Source organism: Euprymna scolopes, chromosome 10 (genome assembly GCF_053919585.1).
Source record: "Euprymna scolopes isolate OS-2025 chromosome 10, ASM5391958v1, whole genome shotgun sequence".
NCBI classification, from domain to species: domain Eukaryota; kingdom Metazoa; phylum Mollusca; class Cephalopoda; order Sepiida; family Sepiolidae; genus Euprymna; species Euprymna scolopes.
In genome coordinates this window covers 5,530,891-5,555,398 of record NC_136491.1, presented here as the reverse complement: position 1 = coordinate 5,555,398, position 24,508 = coordinate 5,530,891, and the positions used below count along the sequence as shown (strand labels likewise).

Here is a 24,508-nt window from a genome sequence, read left to right as displayed (position 1 = left end):
AAATTTACCTTAATTGATGTATCGGATCAATTTTGATATAAAGGTAATAACATATTATCTTATTTCGTATGATTCTGTCGTTCATGTTGGTTTCCTCTATATCTACTACTTCGAAAGCTGTCTAGAATTACATTGTGCTTAAAGGGATGGGCACGTGAAGATGGCGAACTGAAAGTTTTATCTAGAACGAGCTGGCTTCAAACTTCATACACGTTTTCTAATATATATATATATATATATATATATATATATATATATATATATATATATATAATATGGCAATTAAGCTACACAGAATATTCCTCGTTTTATTCTCGTGAGAATTCGTCAGGTTTATGCCAAGCTCTACCTATGAATTGAGCACTGTTTAAGTAAATACTGGAAATTTACGCATAAAATTATTCCCTCGTATATAAATTTATGTGATTAAATGAAATAATCATATATATATATATATATATATATATATATATATGTGTATATATATATATATATATATATATATATATATATATATATATATATATATATAGAGAGAGAGAGAGAGAGAGCGGATTGATAGAGATAGAATAAGTTAAAGAGATAAAGCATAAAGTTATGTAGAAACTTTATTGCATTATCAAGTCAATAAGAGTCACAGAAAGAGGAATAAGGGAGAAGACACCACTTAGGCCATGATTTTTCGAAGCTAAATGCTTCTTGCCAGTGGAGAAGAAAAGACGACATTATACAAAAGTAAATGTGAAAAGACAACACGGACTTTGAAAAGAGTCTTATTAGAAATGGGGAAAAAATGAGATTATAATTGAAAAAAAAAAATTCAAAGGAGGCGATATGATGTTTGCAAGAGAGGAGGGACAGAAACGAACAATAAATACGAAAACAATGTACAAAACATTACATGAGAAAATGAAATACTAAGAATTTTTCTTTTACTTTTACAAATATTAAAAAAAATGCTTTAGAAGTATATGTGTGCGCGCGTGTGTGTGTGCGAGGGGCAGTTGAAAGCATAAGAATAAGATCAATGTTTACTAGTAGATTATTGGCATAATGCAAAGCTCAACAAATTGTTATGGAGCTTATATAGAGTATCAATAAAATAAGAAAATAAAAATATAAAATATATACTAATGTACATGAATCTATTAAGAGGTGAAGGATAAGTAAGAACTTTTATAGCATCGTATTTCGAAGCCCAATGCTTCTCATCAGAAGAGTAGAAAAAGATGCTAAGTAACATAATAGGGATGCGACGTCTCGCGATACCTACATTAGGAGCGAAAACGAGCTTCGAGATTCTAGGGTATAAACAGTTTTAATGACCCTACACCCCTAATTGATCTATCATCCTTTTTGAATAAACAAATGGAACTGTACATATTAGTATATATTTTTATATTGTCATTTTTCTATTTTATTGACACACTCTCTCTCTCTCTCTCTCTCTCTCTCTCTCTATATATATATATATATATATATATATATATATATATATATATATATATATATATATATATATATATATATATATATATATATATACACACGTCCAATGCAGCAATATATTAGAGATTAATCACGTTTAAAACAAAACGACACTCCTTGGTCTGCGCACACACGCACAAACATATTGAGTCAGAAGAGTTCTAGAAAAGTCGATACATTCGAACAAATATTATAAAGAGTCAATAATATAATTTGCTCAATATCAAGTGTTAATCAGGAAAGAAAATAGACGTAGTAATATTAATCATCGTTGTAATAGGAGTCGAGAATGAAATCTATTGTGGCAGCAGATCCTGAAATTATGACTAATAACTAGTAATACGACTTACTTTCTTTGTTTTGCTTTCGATGGAGCGTGCGTCGAAACGTATGGCGCGTGTTTTTCTTTTTTCTCTTTGTCTGTTCAACGTCCAGACTCTTTGTTTAAAGCGAGCTGTTACCGGCCTCGGCGCGAAATGGAAACATGGTAAAATTGGCAACTCGTGTCTCGCTTCGTTATCAATTATTTTAGGCAGCGTCTTCTTTCTTTGAATGCTTTCAAATTGATAAGATATATTCTAAAACATATCTAATATACAAACGAAAGAAATGCCGTATTAAATTATATTATTTTACATTAATATATTTTATATAGTCACACATACATATATATTACGTATATACATCTCCGTCCGTTCTCTCTCTTTCTCTGTCTGTCTGTCTGTCTCTCACTATATATATATATATATATATATATATATATATATATATATATATATATATATATATATATATAGTGTTAAAATGGAATAATTCCAGGAGGAAATCCGGGTATGAGAGCTCAATGTAGTAAACAGAGCAATAACATAAAAATATAACAATGCAATTATGTAATTTCCGTGTTATATATATATATATATATATATATATATATATATATAACACGGAAATTACATAATTGCATTATATATATATGTGTGTGTATATATATGCATATATATATGCATATATATATATATATATATATATATATATATATATATATATATATATATATATATATATATATATATATATATATATATATATATATATATATATATATATATATATATATATATATATATATATATATATACACACACACATACACACGGCATAATCACATTGACACAGCGGTACTCGCTGGATCACCGAAGTTAAGCAACGTTGAACATCGTCAGTACTAAATGGGTGACCATTTGGGAGTTCAAGGTGCTCCATGTGCTCCCCGTTTATCTCGGAATTGTTTTCAGTCGTCCTGCAACTGGATTAAAACAGTGCCGATTCAGAGGAATGGTGGTTGATTATTGAGCAACCGTTGCCTCATAATTTCACGCGCTCATACAGGAGGTATCCTTTCGAGAGTGAACGGAGGCATCGATCGATATATATATATATATATATATATATATATATATATATATATATATATACACCTTTCTCTCTTTGTTGCTGATTTTAATCCTTCGATCTGTAGCAACCATCTATCCTGCACCGATTATTGCAAAAGCATGAAACACTAGTGTCTGTAGGTTTAAAATAATTTACATATATATATATATATATATATATATATATATATATATATATATATATAATCCGAGGTTATTGTTTTCTATAGGTAAAATAACCAAGGAAGTGTGAAGAGGCTAATACAAGAGTACTCAATACTGAAGTAGCAGGATATACAAACTTACTTTCATATAAGCTGTATCGCCTAGAGAGTTCTCTAGTTACTAATACTTAGCTGACTAAAACATACTCATGCCTGTGTAGCAACATATTTTGATTTCCTTAATCCATGTATTTTCAACACTGACTCATCAGAGGAAATGAAATGCAGTTAGCAAAATGTTCGGCTTGCAAATGGACGCTATTTTGCTTTTAAGCACAATTATTGAAAATAGTTTTTTGAGTGGTTGTGGATAATTATATGGAGAAAATTATACGAAAAGAGAAGTTGATACAACCTGGGTAGTCCATTATCAGAAGGAGTCCAATGTCGTTCGGGGTTATAAGTCCAGGTGGGCAGAAAATAGGCCCATGGGATAAAGTGATATTCCCATATAGCGAAAGTGTACTGCTCAAAATATCTATAAGGAGCATTGGCGAGGGGGGGATCAGAGATTGGAGCTCTGACGACACTCCCCATGGAAGTTAGTTAATTGGTTAGTTTCTCATGTTTATAAATAATTATTACAATACGACTTACTATACAATATTTTGCATACTATAATCGTCATTTATAGGTTTTTTATAACCAAATATTATTACTTATTAAGACCGTCTATCTGTGACATTACTCTTCTGTTCTTTTACGTATTTAAAGTAATTCGTATTAGTTCATATAAAGAATATACTCCTAACTTAATTTTGATGTCGAGAATATTTATCTAATATATAAAAGCCTTTCTGCCTGTCTGTCTCAATGTTTTTAAACTCTATCTGTACCGAAAATAAAAGTCGCAGAGTGGAGTTAGTGGCCTCAAATGATTGGATTTTTTATAGGCCGTTCTTTTATGGGTTTTTAGCCGGTTAAAATAGTTTTTAAGAGGCAAAAATTGCAAAGATTGTTATACATTTTTTAACATTCATCTTAGTTTATTTTTAATTTTTAATCAGTTCATATACGTGTTACGTTGGAACAGTGTTAACGTCACCTGCTCTGACTGCTACAGTTTTGCTTTTGGATTCGATTATAGCTGATGGCAAATACGTTGTAATCACGTATCTATAATAATATATACGAAATCTGGACAAATTAAAATATCATATTTAAGTGTATTTTACGACCGGGCAAAGCCGGGTGTCTCTCATGCTAATAAAGGATTATTAAGAATAACCACGTGATAAATATTGTTAAAGCAAAACACAGTCTTGTGAATGCTGATATATTTATTTGTATCGTCTTTTCAATAATGACTTCTCTTCCGATTGCACCTAGTCATCTTATATTTTTCCATGACATTACACTTATGCAATGCTGTGTCAAGAGATGCACGATTTCGTAATATGGAAGCGTTCCTTCACCAACTAGTTTTCATCGAAGATACCCGTGCATAGGTTATCCATTGTCTTTCGATTAAGAAAAGAGTGCAGCTTGTTAACGGTTATTCTATTTAAATAAGAAAGTCAATAAAACTGGTTGAAACGAACGAAATAGCGATGAAAGAACACCGTTATTTCAGAAGCGGTTCAAGATTGAAATCATACCATACTGGATTACCGAAGCAAAATGTCAGGTATTGCAACGCCCGAAGCCGAATAAATTTGTCTCCGAGATGAGTAGACTTGCTGATAACAGCACGTTCTATAACAGCTAGGAGGGGGAAAAGAATAAGCACATATACATGGTGATTGTTAAAATCTTAGAAAATTACCTCCAGGTGGTAGTGGTAAGAGTACGTAAATGGATGGTAACATTTATTGCTGCCAAGACTAAGCTTCTTTCCTTTAACGATTATAAGAAACTTTCTCAACCATCGATTGTCATTACTAATAATACACTCCACGCGATAGTTCCTTGTTTAAAACCCTCATCTAAACATTCACAGCCAACATAAATTGGAACAATTACATTAAAGACATGGGTGTAAAAAGGTTGGCTTTCTCTACCCTTCTACAAAACTACTCACACATGAAAGTATTCTCTTTACAAAACAACCATTTGTCCATGCATAGAAGATTGTTGCCACATCCGAGTTGGCGCATTGGACATTAGTCTCTCCTTTTTAGATAGGAACCAAAAATGCGTACCCAATCTAATAGGTCTCACAATATCAATCAAAGCTCAACTCCTGTCCCATTGCCGAAATGTTGCATCCCTTATACGTATTGCCGAACTCACAGTACTAAGGCTCCATCGACGTACATACTCTGACCGACTAATTACCAGCAAACTCCCACCCCTTGACTGTAGAGATCCTTCTACTCTAATACTATTTTCCCTTGAACCGCTATTGGGAATTATCTTCTGATCATTTGCTTCTCTCATTGAATTAACATATGGAAGCTATGAACAGCCATCTCGTTGCTCAACTCCCTTCATAGTGTCCATATAGATGTTCCGAAATAATACTCCCTTGCGTTCAAATGACACTGTGCCTTGTTTGGAATAAAAATGAGTAAAAAAATAGATACTTCGCTGAAGAACCTTGAACTCGCATGTGAGGAAGCAAGGCAAACACACACACACAAAATAAAAACTCCACAAAGACACAAAAAGCACAAAAACGCAAAAAACACAAAAAACACAAAAACACAAAAACAAAATAACACAAAAACACAATAACAAAAAAACACAAAACACAAAAACACAAATAACAGAAAAGTACACAAAAAACACAAAATACAAAAAACACAAAAATACAAAAAACACAAAAATACTAAAAACACAAAAACACAATAAAACACAAAACACAGAAGCACAAAAAACACAAAAACACAAAAAACACAAAGACACAAAATAATTCAGAGAATATTCTAAACCGGTGTGCCGCCAACCTTTATGCTACGTTCTTTTAAAGATATAAAAATCTAAACTTAAAAGAACACGCCTATTCGCACGTGTGTTCTTAAATCCTATACGTTTTTATTGCATTTTCCATCCCAGACAAGACACAATGCCACTCTGATGTAGAGGCATACTATCTCGGACATAATTGCAGGGATACTATGTAGGGAGTTTAGCAGCAAGGTGTCTGTTTACATTACACTTGAACTTCTGCATGTCAGTACAGTCGGGGAAGTAAGAAACCGGAACTCTAGCAGTTCTGGGAAGAAACTATTTTTTTTTTTTACATGGGTGTCACCACTTATCAAGGCCCAGAGGCCACTCAAGGATAAGGGTTAATAGGTATACATTAATCATTGTGATTTTAGCATAGTAAACAGTGGGAATTTTGTAACTTGGATTACTTAGGGGGACGATTCAATTAGAACTTGTTCACTTTGGACTTTTTCTTTTTTTTTTTCATAGGTATCACCACATTATCAAGGCCAATAGGCCACTCAAGGATAAGGGTTTAAGAGTGTACAGTAGAAATTGGACAATATAATAATCGTTAGTAATGAAAATTTGTTAAATTTGATAACTTATATGGAACGGCTCATCAAGAACTTATTTACGTTAGACTTGAAGACAACCATATTGTAGTCAGCCGGAAAGCAGGAAAACGGAAGACAATTCCACAGGCGTGCAGTTCTAATAAAAAAGCTTTGTTCATGGAATCTACGTTTAGGTTTAGGCACAGATAAAGAGTGGGGGGAATTATTGATAGTGTTTACAGCTAGACGAGTGTTTCTTGTGAAAGTTTTGCGAGGGGGGACCATATATTGAAGCTCAGTCGAACACTTTCTATGAAAATAACGATACATCAGAGACAAACTCGCAACATCTCTTCTGTGAGATAGAGGTTGCAAGGAAGAGAAAAGGACATCTCCTACGAGGCTACGAAGTCTATTTTGAACTCTATCAAGGCAGGACAAGTCCTTTCTAGCAGCTCCTGCCCAGATGTGGCAACAGTATTCCATCCTTGGACGTACCTGGCTCTTATATAAATAGAGAATTGCATCAGCAGTGAGATATCTACTGGATCGATAGAAAGATCCCACCATTTTTCCAGCGGCCTTGGCAACAGATTTGATATACGTGTTCCATTTATGATAAGGAGTAATGGTCAAGCCCAGAAGCTTGTCAAAACTTGAGGCCTCCTGAAGACGAGAGCCATTCATTTCAATTGATGCCAGATGTGGATCAGAATGTTGATGATGTAAAGAGAGAAACTTTCTGGCATCTGGGGATCTGTGTAGGGGTGTGATTTTGCTGCTTGTCGGGTTTGTCGGGTTATTTACGTTTAGGGGATACAAGGGTTTGTAGTTCGTCGGAGCATCTACCATTAACATACATGTAAAGCAGCATTAAAACGATCGCAACTCATTTTCTTAACGATCTTTCATTTTCGTTATTTATTTTATATTTTGAGAATCTGAGTCATTAGGATTTAAAAAAAAATATTAATAATATTATCAAGATGTAACCACGAAAATGCTTGCAAAATGAACGCAAGTTAACTCGACCCAATGACCCATTTTAATGCCGCTAAATCGAAAAACTCTGGCACTGATCCGAAAACTACTTTGTAAAAAAAAAAAATGGCCGGGGGGCGGGGAGAGAAAGAGAATCCAAGCGAAGTGATCTTCTCCGCGCATCAAGTGAAATTATAGCGCGTATGGAATCTCATTCGTGAGTATTTTATCAACTTGATGCTGGAAAGCTTTCACTTGGCAAATGAATAAACTAAAACACAACTGACTAACGTTTCCTTTGATTACTTCCCCTTTATAAGAGCATATCAACATTTATGGCTGGCATAAATATCTCAAAATGTAAAAATAATTAAGTGAAGTCGATTTGGTTTGTCTTTTTTGAAGACACATTGATCGTTTTATACTGAAACATTCTAGTTCAATTTTTTGGCGTATAAAAAAACTTTGAATGGATCTAAAAACGTCATGTTTTCACAAGTATTGGAATAGATTCCCTTTGTAACGGCATATCAATATTTTACGTGTGATATGATTGACGTAGGCGGGCAGGCTCGAACCCGTGAAGCGAAGGTGGAATAGAAATCTGACGTCTTAGCCTATGTCTCCATAACGCGACCGGAAGTCAAAAGCGTTGAAATTAACCAAAGTCAATCCAACGGTAACGAAGACTTGCTAAAAGGTCGGCGAAAAAAATCGACCCCTCCTTGTACAAAACGGCCGAGTTTAGGGTGAAAATATTAATGCTTTTGGTCAATATTTCGGTATTTGTCGTCCGAGACGTCGAGTTTCAAATTGATACCGATCTTGTCAGGATACGTCCCCGCTGTTGAAATTTTTTGCGAGAAATACATACATACATACATACATACATACATGCATACATACATTGAAACACACAAGTGGTATTTATATTATAGATGAAAACATTTGATGTCCCGATAAGTAAAAAGAATCGGACCAAAGCGAAACGTTGGAATTGGGGTTAATATAACGAATGGTGTCTGAAATCTCTTAAACTATAGGGACCTTATTTTAAATGTACGGTAGATTTTATTTCAGAAACTCAGCTTCTTGTCTCATGAGCAATCAAGAAAGATATGATAAATGGACATGTGAATTCTGCAACAAATAATTCAGCCGCTTAAATTGATAGGAGAGCAACTAACAAACAATAAAACTATTCTTTCTTTTTGCTTTCTTTCTTCAAGAAAATAAAGTATCATTATCATGCCTGGGCGAATATGTTTTCCCCTATAATCAGGATCCCAAAAACGAACACGTAACGTAATAGATTTCGTACTAACAAGTCCTAATCCCTATGATTGTTTTCCAAGTATTCAATGGAATATGCTCCGACGAACTTGCTACAATTGTGCCCTCTCCAATGTAAAAATATACCAACGCAACAATAAAAAAGATTGCACCACTTAACTGAGTTATGTATAATTTAACTTTCCTACGTGCTCTCTGCTTCCCTGCTAGTATAAACATGCAATTATTTAAATGTAACGCAAGTATTTAAATGTAACGCAAATATTTAAATGTAACGCGATTATTTAAATTTTATGCAATTATTTAAATGTAATGCAAGTATTTAAATGTAACGCAATTATTTAAATGTGACGCAAGTATTTAAATGTAACGCAAGTATTTAAATGAAACGCAATTATTTAAATGTAACGCAATTATTTAAATGTAACGCAAGTATTTAAATGTAACGCAAGTATTTAAATGTAACGCAAGTATTTAAATGTAACGCAATTATTTAAATGTAACGCAAGTATTTAAATGTAACGCAAATATTTAAATGTAACGCAAGTATTTAAATTTTATGCAATTATTTAAATGTAATGCAAGTATTTAAATGTAACGCAAGTATTTAAATGTAACGCAAGTATTTAAATGTAACACAAGTATTTAAATGTAACGCAAGTATTTAAATTCTGTAAGAAAAATTAGAGGATGTCGAGAAGTTTCCGGGATGTCGGTGTAAATCCACTCGTTTGATTTTCGCGATCGTCGGGATTTTTTTTTTTTTAATGAAATTGTTGTTTTATATTTTTTTTATTTAGTATTTATTATTCATGAGATTGTTGCTATCGTTTTTATGTGTAATTTTAGTTAGGATTTTCTAATTTATTGGATAGTGGTTGTTGTTTTTATGCGTTTTTAAAAATGGTCTCATGTGAAAAGAAAGAGAAAAAAAGAAAAGAAGCCTGTCGCATTTCAGAGAAAATCAATGATATAAAGTTCATATAAAAACTGCAATATAGAAATGAAAAATTAACATATTGGCATGAAGGAAGATTATGTTAATTGAATAAATTCTTACATTTATTAATGGGCTATTAATTATGATATGTTTTTTATCGACTATAAAAGAAAGAAAGCTAGTAACAGAAAACTATAAGAAAGGCAACCGGCATGAAGTCACGATTAAACTTATAGGACATATCTTTCAAGATGATTCTTCAATATTCGAAACTCCCCATATATATATATATATATATATATATATATATATATGTGTGTGTGTGTGTATGTGTGTGTGTGTGGGTGTGTGTGTGTGTGCGTGTGTGTGTGTGCGTGTGTGTGCGTGTGTGTGTGTGTGTGTGTGTGTGTGTGTGTGTGTGTGTGTGTGTGTGTGTGTGTGTGTGAGGGGTCTGATTGAAGACTATTGAATTTTAAAATTACCAATCCAGGTCTGCACGAAGATGAATGTGTGGGAATTTTAAGACTTAACTTCTGTCAGCTTCTTTGAGTCACAGTTTAATGTTTGTTCTGGATTTTATAAGAGTAGAAAAATCGTTTAGATGAGACGAATTATATTTTGTGTGCCAATCCAAGGCAATATTTGGGAGTCTAGAATAACTGCACATTAAAAATAATTGCCATTGTATATATATATATATATATATATGCATGTATATAGCTGTAAGTATATTATTTTCCTTCGATAATTTCCGTCGTGTTTTTTAGTAGAACAGTCATGTCACATTCACTGATTATACAAGCACTTTTAATATATAATGAGTGTTACATATACACTCATACGTTAATACAACACGCAAGCACACACACACGCACACACACACACACATATATATATAATCAAGAGAGAAAGAGAGAGGGAGAGAGAAAAGTGGAGAGATGAAGAAAGGGCAATTGACGTGTGGATATAATTCGCGGTGTCATTGTCAGCCACAAGGAGGAAAAGCGTCAATTTGATTGGCTGTCAGGCCTGGTGACACGTTACTAACTTTTCTGGGAGACCGGGTCGGTCAGTCGACCTGTTCCTCCGAATACTCGTGTGCAAGATACACACACACACACACACACACACACACACACACACACACACACACACACACACACACACACACACACATATATATATATATATATATATATGTATATGGGGTGGTGTGTAATATACAGGCATGTGTTGAACGGGAAAAGAATTGGTCTGTATATTTGACTAAAAGTAGGTCGGCATGTGATAACGAGACGCTCAGCAACTTGTCAAAATAAATGTCAGGTTCAAATATTATGTGTCGGTGCAACCTACAACATTCTGTTAGCATTTAAATCGTTCAGAAACGATGTCTCCCACAAGATCTACGCCGATCAATTTCTCCATAAACACAAACACATGAAAATAAGACCCAGAAATACACATGAATAAACGCGTATACGTGCATAGATAAATACAGATAGAAACATGCATGGTAATATCTGCATAGCTTAATTGCCATATTTATTTTGGTAACTTGCTATCTGACTTTATCCACGGATTGAGCACTGTTAAATGATATAATGAACATTCTATACATAAAGTATTATCTCTATATAAAATGAAACTATTATACGAAAAGAACCCTCTGTGTGTGTGTATCTGTGTGTGTCTCCGTGTGTGTCTGTGTGTGTGATTTCTTTCCCTATTGATTCGGAAACGACTGGGCAGACTTTTTAAACAATTCACGAAAATGTATCTTATATGTCTGGCAGTGTTCGAAGTGACATGTTGTAACGGAATGTCTTCGATAAGTATCGATAATCGAAAATTCCAATGAAAGACGGAACAGGTGATTTTGACTAACGTTACGCCTTATACTGACTTACATGAAAAGTTCATTTGAGAAATTTTATAACCGCAAAGGCCCGGTATATAACATCAACAATATGTTCTTTGATTTGACAGAGGTGTGTTTAAAATGAATGCTTCTGCTTGGAGCACAGTTTAACTATGACGCTGTTTTCTTAATTTTAACGTAAATTTAAGCAATTATCACTGCATAAGTAGAAAAACTCGGCAATAATCAGCAATAGGTTCTTTGGTATGACAGGTGTGCGTTCAAAATAAATGTTTCTGTACATACTAGAACTTAACACTGACACTTTTGCATTTTAAGCTTTTATTCAAGCTATTATTAAAAAAAAAAATGATTTTATAAAAACAACCTTAGTTTCTCTACAGTGCAATGTAAACTATAATGCATTGTGGACTAAGGCATGTGAATCCTCCGTCTAATGAACTTCGATTGTTCCCCAACTGAAGCAAGCCATCAATCGATTTTACTGAAAATATACAATTTAATCGATTTCAATGAAAATAAAATATGAGGGGGTGAAACATTATAAACTAATTTGCATATTGGTTTAAACAATGTACATTTATTGCTTTACTATAATTTATTATTTCTCTGTACATGCCGACACATGCAAAGCCAAACAGGCGCAAGTATAAACACACTCAGTCAGAAAGAAAGAAAGAAAGAAAGAAAGAAACACAAACAAATATACTTATATATACATAAATGCACTCAGTCAGAAAGAAAGAAACAAACAAATATACTTATATATACATAAACACACTCAATCAGAAAGAAAGAAACAAACAAACAAATATACTTATATAAACATAAACACACTCAGTCAGAAAGAAACACAAACAAATATACTTATATATACATAAATACAGATGTAAACTCTTGTAAGCTCATCCTTCAAACTCCTTAACTTAACAGACGAAGCCAAGTTGAACTTGAACAAAAACGTTGAAGACATTGTCAAGGCTACTGCAAAGAAGGCGGATTCCTTCTATCCTCTATCACTACAAAGTCACCATTCACCCATGCATGGAGTATTGTTGCGACATCTGGTCTGGTGCATCCGCCACAAGTTTCTATCTTATAAAAACGCCCAAAAGCAGTCTTCAATCAAATAGGTCCCTCATTACAAAGTCCCCATTCTCGTTCTATCGCCGCATGTTGCATTCCTGTGTCTGTTTGACAAGTGTTTTGATAGAATGTGCACTGATGAACTCATTACATACACTTGACTAAGACGTTTAACAGCAAAACCTCACGTTTAAATGTAGACGTGCTTGGGTACCGGAAAGTCTTCTATTCTAATAGGTTTTTCTCTCGAACTGCTAAAATTTGGAATTTCATTTCTCTGCGTTCTGCTTTCCTGACCGTACTGAAATTCAGAAGTTTCAATATAATGAAAAGAGACATTTTGTACAACGTCATATATAGTCATCTAAAGACATGGTTTCAAATAGTAGCTTCTCCCTCTCATGTTTTGTTGGGGAGGGGGACAAGAGTAAAAAAACTACATGTGTATGTAGATTTTATTCAACACTAGCGGGAGGTACCCGGCGTTGCCCGCGTGTTTGGAGGTGTGTGTGGTTTTGGGTGAATCAAAACAAAAGAATAATAAAAAAAATCGTTTTGGTAGGTAAGTAGGATGAATCGAAATCGAAACCCTGATGCACATTTGGAAAATAATAGAGTGTGAAAACAACAAAACAAAAAACGTGCGGCGTTAACCGTTCGCCGACCAAGAAATAGTAACAGAAAGATGTTTGAATTGATAGGTGACCGCGATAAAGGTAACACCATTACTTCTATATGACCTCATTAATGGGGTAAAATAGAAGTAACGGAGTTAACATTTACTGCGGGGAAGATTTTTTTTTTTTTTTTGGTTTGTTTACTCAACTTTGGCCGGTTTTGTTTCCCCAGGATGTTGGGGAGAAACCAGCTCCCCATAAAAAGGGATTGTCCAAATTGAATAGCAATCGTTTTATATGAGGATTTTTCCTCGCATTAAAGCTGATTGCTTACGTTCTTTCAATTAGTTTCGCTTTTTATACGAAAAATCGGATTCAACACGTGAGAAGCCAAAATAGCAATAATTTTGTAAAAGTCGCTGTAAATAAATCTAGACGTGACGCACATTCCCAAATCCTAGATATTATAATCTAGGGGATAAATGAACACTTCTAATCGATAGTAACGACCCCGGGACCGTCGGCGAAAAAAGCCTTTTCGAAACATACAAAAATGGGGGGGGGGCAAAAGTTGGTAGGATCGAACCCGAAGCCCTTAGGCGAAGTTTGAAAATAAAATCGGCCAGCCAGAATGAGTTACTGAAAGATGTTTCACAGGTGCGCGCACGAAAGTCGTCGAGCGTTACAACGACGACGGCGACGACGACGTAAATGACCAGGTTTGTTTATCATAAGCGAAGTAAAAAAAGAAAACAACGTTAAAACTTAAGCGGGGGGGGTAATCAAAACATCGAAAAAAACACAAAAAAACTAACGTAAGGCAAACGAACGATGAAAACTGAAAACGAACACATGAAAAATGGCTTAAATAAGCCTGTTTCGATATTAAAATTTTAAAAATCGGTGGGTACCCGAGTGTTTTTTTTTGGGGGGGGGGGTGATCGGGGGTGAATAAGCGAAGTAAAAAAAAAAAAATCCAGAAAAATGATCGTTACGTGAAAAATGGCTTAAATAACACTTTGGCTTTAAATTTAAACAATCGAAAACAAAAAGACATCTCTCAGCACGATTTGAACCCAAAGCCTTTAGGTAATGAACCAACGCGCTAATCAACTGACCTAACGCGACGTACATGAAATTTAATCAGTTTTTCAAATATTTAAAGTAAATCATGTCATGACGTCATCTGACGCATACGTAGAACCGGTCGTCGTCACGAGAAACCGTTTTTGTTGACTCACCCCTGTCGAAAATTGTCGATTTCGGGGTGAAAAAATGAACGCATTTGGCCAATGTTTTGATATTTTTCGTGAGTGTAATCTTCACAACATTAAAATCGATGTAACCTTCGACCTTCTTCAGGAGGTGATTTTGGTAATGTAGAAGGAATTTGGAACGAAACATTTATTTACTTCATGGGGGTAGCATGCTCTCGTTCTGTAAGCCATGAATGCCAAGTGATCGTAAGTAATTCGCAACTGTATTAAGAACTGCAGCTTCAACGTCAGAAGAATATCACTTTTACGATTAATTATCCAAGTACTCTAATCACTGTGCCCCGGTTATTACGTGAATTCTCATTTCAAAAATTGAGAAATTTAAATTCAATTGCTTTTTGAGAAGGTAGACGTGTCTATTGTCTGATGAGTTTACCGCTTGATACTAAAATAAAATAAAATCCATACAGACAATCACTACAATATAGATACAAAAATTAAATGTTTTTATTTGTCCTTTGCAACCATGTAGCTATTAATCCCCGTGTGTTTTGAGTGTTTCGTCATGCAATTGCAGACTCATGACATAGGGCGATTACTTGCCAGAAGCTCATGGTAGAAAAAAATTATTTTCATGCCAAATACTGCATAAATCAATCGAGATAAAGTATGCGCCGAAGTGAAATCAGCCACAAGTACCTGTAAGTTGCCAAGGCTGAACGGTAAAACCTGCCTAGTAATTTAAATAATGCACATTTAATCGAAGATTTAGTAGAGTTGTTGTGACGTGAAGTCCATCGAATAAATTACAACCAGTTTCGATTCCGTCAGTTCTCCAATTCATTTATCTCTTTTAACCTGGTAAAATGCTTCAATAAGATCAAGATGAAATATATTTTTCTTATGTTTATCGACAAATTAACCCTTTTGGGTAATTAAATGTCGAAGCAGAAAAGTTCTAAATATTTGAAGACGCAAAATTTTCAATAATGGGTTAAGTAGTCCCGTGTAAATGTGCTTTACAAACGGAAAATGGCTCTATTCGGTGAAATTTTTTTTTTTTTTTTTTTTTTTTTTTTTTTTACACAGTGATCACCACTTATCAAGGCCCGGAAGCCACTCAGGGATAAGGGTTATTGCAAGTACATTAAGTTAGTGAGGAGATTTTATGAAGTGTTTAATTAGGGGGGACGTTCATTAGGAATTTGTTAACATTAGACTTGAAGACATCCAAGTTGTAGTCCGGAGGGAAGCAGGCAGACGGAACAGAGTTCCACAGGCGTGCAGTTCTAAGAAAGAAGCTTTGCTCATGAAATCCGCGTTTTGATTTAGGCACAGATATAGAGTGGGGGAAATTTTTCACAGTGGATTCAGCTAGACGGGTGATTTTCGTGAAAGTTTGGCGAGGGGGGACCAGGGATTGGAGTTCAGACGAGCACCTGCCATGAAAATAACGATAAAACAAGGATAGGCTCGCAACGTCTCTTCTGTGGGAGAGGGGTTGCAGGGTAGAGAAAAGGGCATCCCCCACTAAACCACGAAGTCTATTTTGTACTCTGTCAAGGCATGATAGGCTGTTTTTGGCAGCTCCTGCCCAGATATGGCAACAGTATTCCATCCTTGGCCGTACTTGGCTTTAATATAGATAGAGAATTGCATCAGTAGTGAGATATCTTCTGGAGCGGTAGAAGGATCCCACCATCTTTCCAGCGACCTTGGCAACAGACTTGATGTACGTGTTCCATTTCAGATCAGGAGTAAAGGTCAAACCCAGAAGCTTGTCAAAACATGGGGCCTTACCCAGACGAGAGCCATCCATCACAATTGATGCCAGCTGGGGATCAGAGCGTTGATGATGTAAGGATAGGAGTTTGGTTTAGATGCATTAAAGGTAACTAGCCACATCTTCCCCCACTGAACCACGCGCTCGAGATCAGAGGAGAGAGAATCCGAGAGAACTTCGTCATTTACAGCCTTTGATGTGTTGCCGTAGATGGTCGTGTCATCAGCATAGATGTCAACGAATGATTTAAGTATGTGTTTAGGGAGGTCATTGATGTAGATCAGGAAGAGAGTTGGGCCAAGGATTGACCCCTGAGGGACTCCAGCATTTATATTGCAGGCCTCCGATTTTTGTCCATCTACCACTACTCTTATGAGCCTATCGGAGAGAAATGATTTAATGATTGAGAAAACATTTCCAGTTATACCGTAGCTGGAAATCTTGTGAAGTAGACCCTTATGCCATACTTTGTCAAAGGCCTTTGATATGTCAAGAGCAATTGCCCTAGAAAGGAAGCCTTTGTCAAGAGATTCACTAATCCTGTGGGATATAACCGTCAGCACATCTGCAGTAGATCTTGCAGAGCGGAAACCATATTGTGTGTCACTAAGAAGGTTGTTTCTGCTGAGGTGGTTGACTATTTCTCTATTTAATATTGATTCCAGTAACTTACTCATAACACAGAGAAGACTTATTGGTCTGTATTGAGAGGGAGATGACTTATCACCTGAATTCTTAAATACAGGGCAAACTGATGAGGTCTTCCAGGGGGTCGGAAAGCACTTCTCCTTAAGGCAGCGCTTAAATAGTTTCGTAAGTATGGGAGCAAGTTCTGGTTGAAGCTTTTTTAACACTATAATTGGGATGCCATCAGGGCCAGTTGCTTTACTGGAATCTAGGTTTTTTATTAGCTTGGCGACCTCATGCACGGATATTTGTATATTACCTAGCTTGTTCTGTGTTATAGGAGGAAATATGGGGAGTTGATGGCCTTGTCGCATAGGGTAGAATTAGCTGCAAAGTTCTTTGCAAATAGTTTGGCCTTGTCTGACGCTGACGAGATAACCTCTGGTCCATTGATAATGGTTGGGATAGAACGCACACTTCTGTTCAGGATCCTATTTGTTATTTGCCAAAACTGGTGGGAACCAAGCCGCTGATCAGCTACCTTGGATTTAACAGACTGGGCATATAGATCTCTTGCATTTTTTATTACTCTTTTACAGTGGTTGCTGGCAGTCCTGAAAGCAGCTTTAGTCTCAGTGCATCTATTACGTTGGTAGTAATGGAAAAAGTGATTTCTGTGCGCGATAGCAGCAGCACATTCTGGGGAGAACCATGGCTGGCTGTTAGGTTTTTGTTGGAATTTTTTTGATGGTATGAATTGGTCTATGCCTACAATTAACCATTCGGTCAAATCTGATACTATAGAGGACACTTCCTTTTTAAACATGGAGTGCAGAGGTAAATCAGATATGAATGTACGGAAGCTATCCCAGTCAGCCATAGAGTATCGGTACACAGTACGGTGGAGGGGTACGTCTGATGGCTTCTTACATTTTGTTTTTATCTTAACTGATACGACGGAGTGGTCGGAGGATCCTAAAGGAGAATGAACGGTACATGAACATAGCTCAGGGGAAGTTGAAAGAAAAAGGTCTAAGAGGCTTGCATATTGATTGGGTGTATCGGGCACACGGGTGGGTTCGCGAACAATCTGAGTGAGGTCATAAGCAATGGCAAAATCATGACAAAACCTCCCCTCATCATCTGTCTTGTTTGAATGGGTCAGCCATTCCACGTTATGGACGTTGAAGTCACCACAGATGTGGATGTTAGCCGAGGGATGTGAAGACAGTATGTGGTCTATTTTCTCAGATATGCTCTTAAAGATAGTAACTCCGCTGTTGTGGGGCCTATAGAGGGCAAATATAAATGCAGTGGTGTTAGCAAGTGCAACCCTGAAGCACATATAGGGTAAATTAGGATCTTCTCTAGAGATATCCCTGCCACATGGGAAGCCATCCTTAATGTAGGCACATAATGCATGCCCATGGCGATCTTGGGAGTCAGATTTAGCTGTTAAATTGGAGTATCCATTAATTATGAACTCATCTAGGGAAGTGGTCGGCCCTATTCCAGTTTCACATAGAAATAATATGTCCGGTTTCGTCTCCTGTAATTGGGTTTCAACCTCTGGAAGGTTGGAACGTAGACCCCTGATATTGGAGAAGGAGACCTGGTAGTAGGGGTCTACGCTGGAAGATGGGGTTCTAGGTTTAATCGAGTTTTTATTCTGGAGATATTTCATGTTGAGGTTTGGGGATTTGTGGAATAGGTCGGCATACTTGGTTAGAGCAGTACAGAGAGGGAAAGTAAGAGAGAAAAAGACAGGAAATTTTTTTTTTTATTTGTAGCACACGAAAAGGTAAAGCCGTAACAATTACCCACTAGTATGGCATCGAGAGGCCCCACCAGAGACTACTGCATGGTCCAGATCCACTCACCAAATGGCAATACAGCAGTCCCAGTACTTTGCGCCTGCTGATAGGACAGCCTCCTTAGTGGTTAATCCAAGGTTCGGGTCCCTGACTATCAGGCGGATAACGTCAGCCCAGACAAAACGTTTACCTCCAGCACCCTTACTAGTGACATGGCAACAAGGACAGACAAAGACAGAAAAATATCCGACATCTCAGACTACTGGTCACCAAGTAGTACCGACCTTTAAGCAGCTTTTTCTTCACCCTTTGTCAGAAACATCACTCATTGAATGAGGACTGAATGACAAAATAGGAGAAGCGAGAGTTACTGGAGCTGCCGATAACACATCCACTGTATTATCTACTCTCCATGTTTTTTGCCCGACGCTAACCACACTGGGTGTGACGTAACCGCCTAGGGCTGCGATATTGCTCCCCATTGGGGAGATTAAGATCCCCTAAAACCCTGAGTAAGTCCGGGTAAATATGCTGAGCTTGTCTGTTAAACGTTGATAACTCCCAGACAGCGGCGGGTAACCTATGAAAAGAGATGAATTTATTGTGTTTTGTAAAAACAGACGTATATTTTATTGTTTGAAAATATGACTTTTCTTATATTTATCGACAAATCTACCCTTTTGGGTAATTACATGTTGAAGCAGAAAAAGGTTCTAAATATTTGAAGACAAAAAAGTTGTCATACGTGGCTAAGCAGTCCCGTGTTAATGTGCTTCACAGACGGAAAATGGCTCTGTTCGGTGTAATTTCGCCTGACGCTAGAAACAGAATAGATTCGATTGGGTTTGAACTCGTCATCTCCGACTTTATAGTATACAGCGTCGTCCATTACACGGAGATTAAATTACTTTTTCTTTATTTTTTAGTAATATATGAACAGGTGTAATTTTTTATTGTTTTTATTTTTAGTAGATGTGTCAATGACAAGCGCATGTGTGGTCGTGTGTGTCCGTTTAGTGCATTGCTTGTATGCATGACTGCGTGTGGCTAAGTTTAAAAGAGTGGAAATTTGACGTCAGCTGCATAACTCGTGACGTCGTGATGAGTCAGCAACTTCTGTTTCTCGCATTAGTGTGTATTTTACTTGCTGTCAAGTTTTTCGAGTTTAAATAAACGATACTATCTCTCGCAATAAACTCTACTGACTATATCTGCCCATTCATACATCAGTTATATAGAAGGTACACTCTCGATCTTTCACGTGAACCATCTCCGTCTCTCTCTTTCTCATTCTCTCTCTCTCTCTCTTTCAATATATCTGTTTATATATATATATATATATATATATATATATCTATATATATATATATATATAAATTTGTGTTTGTGTGCGTGCGTATGTGTGTGTGTGTGTGTGTGTGTGTGTGTGTGTGACATGAATTCTGGGTTCAAATCTCGCAAATCGGTTTGAACAATTATCTCATATATATATATATATATATATATATATATATATATATATATATATATATATATATATGATGAGAATAATGGAAATAATATTCCGACAAAATAGAGAAATAAAAAGGAAAAAAAAACGAGTTATGTGTTCATCAAAGTTTCGTCTCTATTTCGAGACTTCCCATTTCCCTCTCCCTCCCCCCCTCTCTCTCTCTCTCTCTCTCTCTCTCTCTCTCTATATATATATATATATATATATATATATATATATATATATATATACAATCTGTTTAGCCGTCAACAAATTTGTCTATTTTTCCATCCCTCCGTCTCTCTCTCTCTCTCTCTCTCTCTCTCTCTCTCTCTCTCTCTCTCTATTTACGCACTTCTTTACGAGTTAAATTCAGAATCGAAATCAGCCTCTCAAACATGGGCCCACTGTATTAGTAAAGATGAACAAGCAAACAAAAGAAAACAATGTTTCAAAGTGGAATAATGTTACTTCACGAACAACAAACGTACAATATCCGAACATATACTTCACTTTGATCTTTGCTAAAAACGTATGTTTCTCTCAGCATTGTTGTATACATATGTATGTCTCTCTCTCTCTCTCTCTTTCTCTCTCTCTCTCTCTCTCTCTATATATATATATATATATATATATATATATATACTAGCAGGTGCTTGGCATGGTCCGCTTGTAAAATACATTTTAATTGGATGTTTTATGCCGATTTCTTTTTTTATAATTATAGAGCAAATTTCCTATTGACTTTCTGGCATTACCCGGTCTTAAAATATTCTTCAATATTATATTTTTAATCCATACAGATTTTGTATTCATTATTATAGAATTCTCTAACGATTATATCGCACTCAATATATAGTTATGATTTCAAATGTTTTAAAAATAAAAATGACTTTGGTGCTATAAGCATTCAAATATAAACATTTGGCTCTCCCGCCGTTTTCGCTACAACATGACTTAAGGGCACATAAGCGTGAAAACTTCACAGAATATCATAATGAACGTATAAATGTATATTTGCGCATGCGTAGCGAATATGCATTAACTCAATTTACGCATGTGAAGTTCTAATTTATCACGAGGATGAAACGCGAAAAATTCTTCGTAGCTTTTTTGCCGCATATATTTCCTAAACTTGCTACCTAGCTCTACGTACGTATTGAGCAATGTTGATCTAAATAATGAAAATAGATACATAATATTTCATGTAGATACTACTACTACCGCTTCTACTACTTTAACTACTACTACTACTACTACTACTACTACTACTACTACTACTACTACTACTACTAATAATAATAATAATAATAATAATAATAATAATAAACAGCCCGTGTCTCACCGTGAATATTTTTCGTTCTTATTTTACCCGCGCTCTCCCCCTCCTCTCGCTCTCTATCTCTCTCTTTCTCTCTCTCTCTCTCTCTCTCTTTCTTTGTCTGGGTCTCGGTGCTTGTCTGTCTGTCTGTCTGTCTGCCTGTCTCTCTCACTCGTTTGCACACACATACACAAAAGTGCAGAATTTCTCTCGCTGTATCTCACATGCGCATATTGAAGCCGGCACAGGCACACGTGCAGACATGGTTATTGTCTATATCCCTCCTCCCGCTTCTCTCTCTCTCTCCTCTCTTTCTCTCTTACTCTCTCTCTCTATCTATCAATCTCTTTCTCTCTCTTGCACACACATACACAGGCACGCAGTCAATATCTTTCACACGCTATCTCATAAACGTATACAGAAGTCTTTAGAAGTGAACGCGCAGACAACACTCCCCCCTCTCTGTCCCCACCCCTTCTCTCTGGCGCACAGATACGCGCACAATATGACATAGGATTCTCAGACCAGTCAAACCCGTCAAACAGAGATTTATTATTCCTTGCACAATTCCTTACTTTTCATTATCAAAATGTATATAACACCGAAACCCTCTTCTAATTCATACAATCACACATAAATACGCATATAAAACACAAAAAGACAAAGAAATATTCACTTTTTGGTTTTGTTATGATAATTATGCCCGCCCGGGAATGAACGAATGTTGTTTAATGCGCGGACATATTGCTCAAACCGGGGATCATTGCTCAGCTGATAAACACGTGTTCAGGAAACCTTTCAAAATGGAACTAGCGTCGCACATTTCACGTCACGGCGACAAATGGACTCGTTCGGAATACGCTTTATAATATGATTGTGAACTTCTTTTCGCTGGGAATATGCTAACCGAGTTAGCAAAAGGGATCATGTGTTACCGACCGGAATAATTACAGCACGTGTGCGAGTGTGTTCGGTGATATTATTGGAAAACGGAAGTAAAAAAAAAAAAAAAAAAAAGGCGAGGTTGTGATTAATTTGTTTACAGAAATGTTGTTAAGACAAAGTTTTCCCACCGATCAAGATTTATTTTATGTTTATATCTGTTTTCAAAATTAATATTTTATTTACCGGATCTACGAGAACCGTTATGAGAGGTCAGTTTGCGGCTTTTTCACATATCTTAACATTTTTCCAAATTTTTAATATTGTATTCATTAATATGTTTGACAAAATTGTAGGCGCATTTCAGCGTTGTAATTCAGCCAAATATTTGTGAAAACAATGGGATTCCCTTAAATTAAAATCCCCCAAATCGAGTATTTTCGATTATCAGTAACGTAAAATAAATAAATAAAATATATAGTCGCATTAATTTCTCCCAATACCACTAGCGGTTTTGCTTTATCAGTCAATAGAACATCGAACAGCATCTGCTGGATTACCGGTTTCGAATCTCACTGCGTCTAGCTACATTGACAAGACGTAACTACACACACACGCATGGACGCACACACACTCACAGAAGCATACATACTTGCACACACACATTAGTGTCTATAGGTATTAAAAAAAAATATATGTATATATATACACGCACACACACAGTAGAACTCCGGGATACGGTGGCCATAGGATACGGTTTTTACATGTTACGATTTGGTTGGTTGTTTTTGTTTTACGGCATATCAACCCTTTTCGGGTTATTTAATGCCGAATCCAAAGATTTTGAAGAAAATTTTTTTAATAGAATATATTTGTTGTTTTCAAGTCGGTTTCTATTCAACCCATAGTTGGAAGCCTAACAGGTACTACCACTCCGGGTCAGAGTGGACCTGAGAGCAATGGTAATTAAAGGGTGGCTCCACACTCCCCAAAGCCCACAAGCTGGGGCCTCACCACTGGATATAGTTTAAGGTCATATCCAGGACCCCCATTGAGGGACTTTTACCCTCTGCAGGGGGGCAGTCGGTGTATTCTAATGCCCCACCGACAGAGCCGTAACGATGTGGAATACGATGTTTTTTCCGGCCCCTGGTTTCGGTATCTTCCCCACCATATTTATAATGTTATTTGATTATATACATATGTATTATATACTGTACTGCATTTTGTTATTAATTTTTAATGCCGTATCAGGGGTTCTATTGTATGAAGGATTTGTTGGCGTTTTTTTAGCGATATTAACAACTTCGAAACGATGTTCATTTTTATTTTTCCGCTACTTTAGCGATTTTATTTCAACAGAACAAAAATCTCCTGGAATTTTATCACACAATTATTTGTAAAAGTAGAAAAAGTCTACAGTTCAGGCATCGATATTTCACTGACTTTATCTGAATTTAGCTGATAGCGTTTTGAGTAAGACGTCCGTCTGGTATAAAAAAATATCAGGTTTCGATCTCAGTGCTTTCTTGGCTAGTCACAGTGGCAAACCCTGATGAAGCGACACTTGTCCGTTGAAGACTATCTACAATTTCTTGTCTTTTATTGCTGTTCTTGTCTCGTTTGCCATGGAATTGATCACCCTTTGTTTACCATTTCTAAATGTTTTAATACTATCGGAATGTTTCTCAAATACTCGTTCTTTTTTCCATTATAAAATAAGTTGCATGAGATGTGCGTTAATCAGATTCACATGAAATTTAATCATGAAAAATAATTTTACGAAATTCTTGAGAAAGTAAATGATATTTTTGAACATTTTTTGCGGCATATCAACTTTTTTGCGTCATATAATGTTGAAATACGAATGAACCCTATTAATTTTTATATTAATGTAAAATGTTTTTCTTATAGAATTATGCATTTCGCTTGCACTCCCAGAGCAATGCCTATAGATCAAATTATTTGAAATAACATTTGAGCATGAAAGAGCACAT

At 35.9% G+C, this 24,508-nt stretch overlaps 1 protein-coding gene across 3 annotated transcripts in view; it reads left to right on the top strand.

Moving 5' to 3' along the window:
* Positions 1-24,508, top strand: part of LOC145285789 (protein brain tumor-like) — a 267,442-nt gene that overhangs the window by 90,884 nt on the left and 152,050 nt on the right. The window contains exon 1 of one of the 3 annotated variants that reach the window (XM_080134159.1): positions 22,059-22,783. The exons of 1 other annotated variant lie outside the window; for it this stretch is intronic. The gene's annotated coding sequence lies outside the window, so the exon portion shown is untranslated. Of the gene's footprint in view, positions 1-22,058; positions 22,784-24,508 lie in introns of those variants that run through there. One more of the 3 variants, XM_080134161.1, reaches the window with a different exon arrangement.